Source organism: Miscanthus floridulus, chromosome 17 (genome assembly GCF_019320115.1).
Source record: "Miscanthus floridulus cultivar M001 chromosome 17, ASM1932011v1, whole genome shotgun sequence".
Taxonomy (NCBI): domain Eukaryota; kingdom Viridiplantae; phylum Streptophyta; class Magnoliopsida; order Poales; family Poaceae; genus Miscanthus; species Miscanthus floridulus.
Genome location: NC_089596.1, coordinates 11,709,525 through 11,715,985, shown reverse-complemented (window position 1 = coordinate 11,715,985; position 6,461 = coordinate 11,709,525). Strand labels below are relative to the sequence as shown.

At 47.7% G+C, this 6,461-nt stretch overlaps 1 pseudogene; it reads left to right on the top strand.

Annotated features, from left to right (window-relative positions):
- The first annotated feature begins 4,020 nt into the window (after window positions 1-4,020).
- On the top strand, window positions 4,021-5,380 carry LOC136514977 (uncharacterized; annotated as a pseudogene).
- Window positions 5,381-6,461: the final 1,081 nt, after the last annotated feature.

Here is a 6,461-nt window from a genome sequence, read left to right as displayed (position 1 = left end):
AGGACAGGGTTGGGGAGTGGTTCCGTTTTCAAGTACCGAATGGCGAGTATGAGGTTCCAGACACAACCGATTTAGGTTTCTCCTGCAATTATGCCAACCTCTTGAGTGAGTTCCCAAATAAGCCAGGGTCGGGGAAGGAAGCTTGGAAAAAATGAGAGGGTTTCGAGTTGGGACGAGAGGATGTTCTAGATTCTATAGACGTGGTGAACGACTACAATTCGAAGACAACACCTGTGCATGTCATCAAGTTAGCCTTGGTCTGCGTGTCATCAAGTTAGCCTTGGTCAAACTAATCATGGCGTTTATAGAAAGCCAACGTTTTCCTCATATCAGGCAACTAGTCTACGAGTATTGTTACTGTCCGACAAAGTGTGACTTAATCTGCCATCAGACCCAACCAACAGAGATAAGAACATGGTGGGAACAAGCGGCAACCAAAGTCCTATGGGAGCGACGACGACACTTTAACGAGGTGGTGATATACACAATGTGGAACATATGGAAGGAAAGAACAGAAATATTTTCCAGATGCTCGACAAGTGGCCTTGAAAGCCAAGGACATTGATAAGCGTTTTAGGGTACTTAACAACCCGACTTAATTAGCCTATTAGCCTGCACTGTATAACACAAAGAGGGGTAGGAGCTGGGTGTTTTATGTTTTCTGTATGTGCCCGGTGGGGCTAGCCGGACTTCCGGGCTTTCGTGTACATAGAACTCCTTTCCTTCTTTAATTGAGAGGCAGAGCACCTACCAGGTTTTCAAAAAAAAAAAACTGTTCGATAAAGTGTGAAAAAAATAAAGGTGAAGTTCCTAGACCTATATGAGAGGGCCGTGAAACAAAGTATAGGCCATAGAGACACCTGAATACCTGAGATTATCGTGGGCCGCCGGGTGTCAGTTACTGTGTAGAACGGAAGGTGACATGAAGGAGCAGAGGTACAGCGAGAGACAGCATCCAGCCACATGATTTCTTTGTTCCCATCACACCACACACATCTGACACTCCATCTCTCTCTTAATCACCCTATAATCAATTCATTAAAAACCGGTCCTGATGGCCTGCTGCAGATGCATCCATCCAGCTGTCCCGGCCCATCTTTTTTGGTAGACAGCATGCCGATGGAACAGCTCAGGTTGAAAACTCTAGCACTTACCATGATCCACCACTTGCCATTTTGCCAATGATCGGAGATCACCTGATGCTGCAGTACATGCTTCAGCTTTACCATGATTGTTGTTGTATAGACACCGTACCAGTGCTAGCTTTTATTTCCTTCATCAGATTCATTTTAACTGAAAACTATTTCATTCAGATTCAGATTACAATTAACAATCAGAGAGAGAGAGAGATCTAGTTACCTGCAGCATGTTACATGGACACCTCTTTTGGTATGCCTTTATACTCTTTCCTTCAGATTCAGATTAACTGACAAAATAAATACCTCTTTCAGATTCAGATTAACTATTGACATTGAGACAGAGAGATCTAAGTAGTTACCTGCAGCATGTTACATGGGCACCTTTTTCGGTAATTGGCTCCCCTTTGGGTGAACTGAATGAACATATATATAAACTATCTTGAGCTTTTACTGCCTTTATTTTGCTGCCTCTTTCATCATCCCTCTGCGTGCAGTGTGTGATCGATTTTTCAACGCAGAGCTACCATGTCGATCTGTAAACTAGTGTTCTGCAGAGATTCAGCCATTCAGGCGATGCTGGGAGAAAGCTACAAGCAAGCCTCCTGATAATTTGCTTAACCAATAATCTACTCCCAGTAATCCATTTTTCTTAAAAAAAACAGAAAATTGGACAGACCCACACGGTTCATGTTTCAACGTCCGTACGGCCCTTACATCTCCTCCGTACGAAAGCGGCCTTTGGTTCCTTTCTCTTTCACCGATGAGTTTGGTGGTGGTTTAATTTGGTTTATGTAGCTTCACTATTGTTTTTATACTTCCAAATGACTGCATAAATAAATGAAAATTATTATCATTACATCTGCATCAGTCGAGGCTGCACATAGCTGTAAACTATTACCACCTCGGATATGTTACGTTACACAACTTGTACTCTGCATATGTATGTGCCTCCACAACCAATTGCAAAAGGAGATCTCGGCAAAAACTATGTATCCCAAGACTGGTTAGCCTCCAAATTAAACATCGTGTTGCCGGCTTTCAAGCGTTTCAGATTGGTCTCCTACCTATTTGGATGCCCCTTTTTTTTTTTTGAGAATACCTATTTGGATGCCTGCCTGACTGAATTTCGAACCCAGCAGAGAAGACAGCGCATGACGGGCCTCGACGGAAGGCTCAACAAGCCTTGACGGTGGGCCTCCACAGATGGGCCGGGCTTGCTCGACTGGCTGATTTTCCATCGCTCGTACGTGAAAACATCAATTAACATGCAAATACCACTTCAATCAATTAACACAAACTTTACTCGCTATATAAGAGGCAATTGTCGAGCTTGGTCGTCGCGTCGACCATGACCCAAAGGAAAGTTTTTTCCCACAACTGTCAAGCGCGCGGTGAGGGCGAACAGAGCAACAAAACCTTTTTGTTTGCTGGGAGCAAGCTGACGGACTCCAGTCTGCCTGATGCTCCTCCGCTGGTGAGCAACAAAACCTTTTTGTTTGCTGACGATCGTCAAGGCGAACTGGCGACACCTCTTATTACCTTTTGTGTGTCAAGCGGTGTTGCGTTCAAGGCATTCAGGCTAGATATATATGATGTCCTTTTGTGTTCTTGGATATTCATGTCTTAGGTTTATACGTGACTAATTTTGTGATATACTGCTGGATCGAGTGCTGGCTGCTGCTGCTGCTGCGCCATTCCAATTTCCAAACAGATGCGATTCAGTCTGTCATTCTATACGGCGGGATCGATAACTGCTGTTCCCAAATTTTCAAAAATAAAAAGAAGAAGAACTGCGGTTCCCACAAGCACAACTGCACAAGAGACTACGGCGGTGCCTAGGGGGTACTTATGCAGCAAGCCGGCAATAGCATCTATCTGACGGTGCTTAGCTTGCGTGCTCCGCCCATGTTCTTTCTCCGTACAGTACAGGCTTACATTGATTTGATTTCCTAGTCTTCCTGTTATGGCTTTCTAAATTTCACCGTAGAAACATTTACTAGTCTTCCTGGAATCTGCACGTGTTGCAGTAGCAGGACCAAATTTTCTTGTTTCATTCATGCAGTTTGCAACCAGTGTAATTTCTGGTGATGGAGTTCTCCCTTCTCCACGATGTGGCATATTATTCCGTTCCTGAGCCTAGCTACGAGCCTTGAGATTTCTTTTGCCCACCTCTGAATAAAGTAGTAGAGGAAGTGGTGATCATTAGAATTAGATAAACAAATAAATACTATCTTCTTCCATTTGGATAAATAAACAGTCTTAAACAACTTCATCCTTAGTACAGTATATTTTAGTCTAACAGGGCTGCTATGATCAGAGCAGAGGGATACTTGATCGAATTTCCATCGGAACTTTATGAAAACGGCCAGAATCGTGGGTTTTCAAACAAACAACGGCTATCTCTGTTAGAGGAGTCATTGGGCCTTAGCTCATTAGGGTTAATTAGTCGCTTGCTTAGGGGCCAAGTCAGACCTCTCTATATAATGAGAGGAGGTGTATCAATCATAATCAAGCAAGAGATTAGAAGGAAATCCCTTCTCTCTTGCCGGCCCTAGGCGAAGCCCCGCGGCCGGCCTCCCCCAGCGCCCTTGCAGCCCTAGCCGCCGCCGCTGTGAACAGTACCCGCGGTACTGTGGCGCGCCAGCCGCCGTCGTGATCCTCGGCTCTCTCCTCTCAATCCTAGCAACCACATAACAATCTGGTATCAGAGATCTCTGGTTCGATCATGTGGTTCGATCATGTCCACCCGCTGCCGCCAGCGTCTTCGTCGGCGCTGCTGCCTGCCCCCACCACCGCGCCGCCACCTGCGTTCTCCTCCACGTCGGCGATGGTGCCGACGTCGTCGCTGCCTATGGGCGCGCCGGCTGCCCCGCGGGTCATCCTCACGCCCGAGCAAACGACGGCGGCCATCGTCGATCTCAGCAATGGCATGGCGGAGATGCGGCTGACGATGCAGTCCATCCTCCAGTACCTCCATCCGCCGATGCCGACCTACGCAGCACCACCCCAGTCGTCCCTGCCGTTTTCCCAGCAGATGCTGCCGATCTCGTACCCCTACGGGATGCCCACCGATGCCAGCCCATCGTCTTCCACCTCTCCTTCATTGATCCCGTCGTTCACCACCCCCAGCCCCATGCCGCCACAGCAGGACAGCGATGGCGTCTTCTACGGGGGCGTGGATGACATCCAGGCATCGGCGACGCAGCTGCAGGCGGTGGCGTATTGCCTCCTAGCGCGCCGACAGGGACGACAACACCCCATCTTCAAGCGGCGGCGGTCAGTTGTCCCTACAGCAGCAGCCTTGTAGCTCACGGAGAGGAAGGCGATTGCGCGGGCAAGTGCCTGCAAGGTGTTTGCGGCGGTGCGGCTGCAGGCTGCGGCGCGTGGCCTCCTAGCGCGCCGGCGGCTGCAGAAGATGCGCTCACCTATGCATGAGGCGACCTTGGCGGTGGTCGACCTCAGCATAGGGGAGCGTAACGTAGCATGGTCGGTCGACCTCGCCTGGTCGGACGGCCACCAGCAACCGCGTCGACCTGCTGTTGTCTTCAGGTGCAAGCATGGTGTTTTTTTCGTGGGCGGCGAACTCCAACTCTGCGGCACCGGCGATATGGGAGCAGCTTCCCTCCTTGTCACCGGCGGGGACGCACTGCCTAGCGCCATCGCATTCCGCCACCGTCCGCCACGAGCACGTCTCCGCTGGTTGCTGTTGCCACTAATTCTAGGTGGCCATACCCGTGCACCCCTCTCGTTCCGATGGTCTCCATGGGATCCAGGTGGCTACACACGTGCTGGTCCAGCAAGCGGAGGGTGCCCGCCGTATCTTCAAGAGTCAAAAATAAAGAGTCGTAGTCTTCTTCAGGTCAATAAAATAGGCCGAGATGTAAAAGGCTTATTTTTAGGTGTTAGGTTTGTGTCTAGTGGAGGCATCGTTAGTGTCATCGTTAGATTGCAGCTCGAGGACGAGCTGCATGTCCAGGTGGGGTGTAGTGTTAGAGGAGTCAAGGGCCTATTGGGCCTTAGCCCATTAGGGTTAATTAGTCGCTTGCTTAGGGGCTAAGTCAGACCTCTCTATATAATGAGAGGAGATGTATCAATCTATAATCAAGCAAGAAATTAGAAGGAAATCCCTTCTCTCTTGCCGGCCGTGGGCGAAGCCCCGCGGCCGGCCTCCCCCAGCGCCCTTGCAGCCCTAGCCGCCGCTGCTGTGAATAGTACCCGCGGTACTGTAGCGCCGCGGGTACTGTGGCACGCCAGCCGCCGTCGCGGCCCTCGGCTCTCTCCTCTCAATCCTAGCAACCACATAACAATCTCTACTTTCTATTCTAATCTAATATAATATTAAAGGGCGAAACGTTTCTTTTAACCTGCTTTTTTACTTCACAAAATGCCCTTCTTCTTTCGTCTCATTTTTTTACTTTTCAAACTGTGATTGCAACCTCTATATCCCATATATGACCTAGGTTCATGACTCGTGCTCAGATGAGTTAGAACAACTCACGTCCAGGGATGATAAGCCGAGTCCGTTTTCGTGCAACGCACACGTTTGCTAGTATTCTACTAATTTCAAAATTTTCCCTTGGTGGGAATCATCCAAATAAGATTAGCTCGCACCAAGGATTTACTCGTAGTTAACCAAAATCAAACTGCATGCTCCTCTGCACATGGTCGTTTGGTTTTGTGTGCCTCTATCCTCTGCCACTTGTATTTGGAGGAGAGAGAAAAATGATGATGTACATATCATGTTTTGGGTGGGACGCTAATATATAGTCGCCTACTAAAATCAGCATCTTTATCATTGATGAGTTTGAGTTATTAAATTTCCATCAAATGATCTGTTAATCTAATTAATTACATATCTCTCGTCACGCTATATGATTTACTTTCAGCCCCTTCGGTTGAGTCGTTAAGAACTCCCGATGGTACTTAGCACTTTCATGTGTGGCATTAGAAAGGTGATGTAGTGGCAGTTACAAAAACCAATGGGTTTTTGCTACAATATTATTAGTGGAGTTTAGACTAGAGGGTAACAAGTCACAAAATTGGTGTTAAAACCTGGACGAATTAAATGTGTTGCGGTGCTAACTAGCCCATTCATAGCTATGGCATGACATGTACATCATGTTCTGTTGAAAACTCTTGCAGGGGACGACGGAGGCAGTAGGCATAGTATGGTTTTGCTGTTATCCATCCATACGTCTCTTGTATCCACAGAATTAGTGTTTTATCTTGAGATATTGGAGGCCACCAAATTCAGCAAAGCCATAATATCATCAACAAAATAGTCAGATGACCACTAGATTTCCCATATTTCAAAGTATTCTG